This window comes from Miscanthus floridulus, chromosome 8 (genome assembly GCF_019320115.1).
Source record: "Miscanthus floridulus cultivar M001 chromosome 8, ASM1932011v1, whole genome shotgun sequence".
Classification (NCBI taxonomy): domain Eukaryota; kingdom Viridiplantae; phylum Streptophyta; class Magnoliopsida; order Poales; family Poaceae; genus Miscanthus; species Miscanthus floridulus.
Window position 1 is genome coordinate 227,402,414 of NC_089587.1, and position 3,158 is coordinate 227,405,571.

Below are 3,158 nucleotides of genomic sequence, written 5' to 3' on the forward strand. Positions count from 1 at the left end.
TTGCTTTACTTCCTTGCTCATGTTTCTTCTGGACTTTCTGTTCTTGCTTTGGTTGTGGGTGATCCTGGCAGTCATGTGCTGTTCTTTCAACATCTTCGTTGGACTCCATATTCTTCCAAGCTTCTACTACTTGTCTCTTCATTGGTCCCTTTGGTATGTTGATTTGACCTTGTGGCAAGCACTGCTAAAAGCTCCAAGGTTGAGTAATTCCTTCTGGTGCTTGTGGTTGCATAGCTACAACTTCTTGTTGAATGCATTCAAGGGCAACATAGCTTGGTCCTCCTGACCTTTGATACCGGTGGTTTCCTCATTACGATTCATCTATATAGACAAAGATAGAGGATTAAGAATAGAGACAAAGTTTTTATAACAGACAGAGGCGGATGTGAGCATAAATTTTAGCAAATAACAAGGTTGGAGAGAAACATAAGAACTAAGCAAGATAAAAGCATGCTAAAAATGTCCAGTTCTATCTAGGCTCGCGTCCTACAGTCAGCATTGCTCTGATACCACTTTGTAGCACCCGGTTTTAAAAACAAAACCAGATACACACTATATGTGAGCCCAGGAAGTCAAATCTCACATATAGCCACAAATAAGGGTAATATCAAAAGATAATACTTATTACATAACGTATTAGTAAAAGAAAAGTACCCTCAGAGTATAAGACAGCGGAAAGTTGACTCCGATCTTCTGGCGAAGACTCCAAATTCACAGGGACGACTGACTGGTTGACCACAAGCCTAACTCCTCCAAACCAGAAATCTGGTACCCATCCGGGATTTTTATCCAATGTATAGAAAAATGAAGCAAGCGTAAGTACATGTCGTACTCAACAATTATATCATGGGGTTCATGAGGCTCAAAAGGGCTAACACTGGTTTAACTGCGATTAGCTTTAATAGATCATCTTTTTAAGCAGTTGGGTGGCAAAGAATTTATCATTCCCATAAACACATGATCAGGTAAACATGATAATGTATAGCATAAACATTGATCATTAGCATCATCATTATCCATTAGTGATCATCTCTATTCCATAAGGGTCCAAGGCCGCTCGTGTCCGTGAGCACGGCTGTTATAACAGTTTTATACTCTGCAGAGTTTGTACACGTTCACTGTGAGTTGTGATTTACCCTTTCGCCCGAGGTAGCTATTCTCTTGACCCACTTCCAAGGAAGGTCGGCAGGGTTCACTATAAAGCCTTTCAAAGAATTCGTCTAACAAGTTAGGGCCGCTAGGCGTATGTGGCCCATCTCTAGGAGTGGCAAGCGTGGGCATCGCAGCACGGTACACACTTCCTAGCAGCAAAGGAAACATACCCCGCGCCTCAAAGGTAACCACTAACAAGCTAGAAAAGATCCTCATACTGAGCTAAAGCCAGAGCCATATGGCCCTCACAGCTGTACTGTAAGTCCCGGATGATCGCTTACAGATAAGTCCTTAGGGAGAGGAATCTGAAGCATATAAACACTTCAGCCCCCTGTGTCCATGTTACTAAAAGTTATGTTTTAATGTTTATTGCATATATCATTAGTCAAGTTACAAGATCATGGTTTAGTTGAGCACTAGCAAAAACTATCCCATGCAATATCCCAAAGGTTTCAAGGTGCAAGATATCAAATATCTAGGATATCCTTAATGGTAACAAGGGAGACACATGCAATATGAATTAAGTGTTTAAATGTGAATAGGTAACAAGGATAGTCCCATGCTATACTTGCCTTACACACCGATCCTTCGGTAAGCTTTATTCTTTGATGTCCTTCTTCTTCTTCTGGATCACCACGTATATCTCAACGACTGGACAATCATAGAACACCACACAAACATCCATTCACATACATGCATAGCATACAGTTGTATCTATATCAGATTAGTACACCAATCATAGAAAAATAAGTAAAGGAGATTGATATACGATTCTACGTATCACTACGAACACACAGTCGCGAGAAGCACGCTAATCGAAGCTACGGTTGAAAAGTTACAACTATCGAGGGATTTGCTTAACACGTGGAAAAATAAACTATAGGCTTCATTTATGTTAACTATATGAATTCATAAAAGATATTTTATAAATAGTATAGATTAAATCAAGTCAATTTTAGATTTAAATTATAAAACAAAAGTAAAACAAATCATATTTTATGTATAAAACCTAGTTGCATAATCTTTAATCAAGATATGATTTAAACTATGATTTTTATGAAATAGTAATGTAGTAAACATCATTACTAATATGTAGATCTCGTCGTTATGAAACAAACGCAACTTGAACGGACTATTTCGGAGTTGAAACGAATAAGTTACGATTTAAACAAGTTTTACTTTAATTAAATAATAGATTAAATCTACCCATGAATTTCAAGTGTTGAAAACATGCCTAACAGTTGTATAAACATGTAGAAAATGTAAATACGATCCTAACGCAATTTGAACGGGTCAAATCGGACTTAAAACGCAAAAGGTACGCTTGAAATAAGGTACAATGGCATTTCTGTAAATATTTGAACTCAATTTTGAATTTAAACAATTAAAATTCTGAATTTAAATGTATTTTGGACTGGGCATACTATTTCTGGAAACTACAGGGTCTAAAGTGAATAAAAATAGGGCTGATTTGTATTTATTTTGAACTAAACCGGACTGCGGGTTGATTCACTAAAACCCGAGGGGCTATTTTGTAAAACAGGCGTGGCTTTGACTGGGGGTTTGACTCGGGCTGCTGACTGTGCGCCACGCGGCAGCCAGGGACTGGTGTGGTGCACCACGTATGCGGTGGACGCGCTGACGCGTTGCGACGGACCGGGTCCATGGCTCACCGTGGACCGGCCATTTAAATCCAACCATTTTCTAATCCAGGCCATCCGTGCTAGATCCAACGGCGCAGGGGTGAGGGCCGGGCGGTGGCTCGCCGGGGAAGAAGCCCATGGCGGCGGCGCCATGGCCAGTGCGAACTGGTGCTTGGGCTACGGCGTCCTAGTGCGCCAAATCATGAACAGAGGGCACGGGGAGGTGGAGAAACTCACCGCGAAGCGTCCGGATGTGGTTGCGGCGTCCGGGGAGGCTCGGTAGGGGGTAGTCGACGGCGGCGGCGACGACTGGAGAGAGTGGGAGGTTCGGGTGAGGTGAAATCCGAGCAAACCGTGACAAAA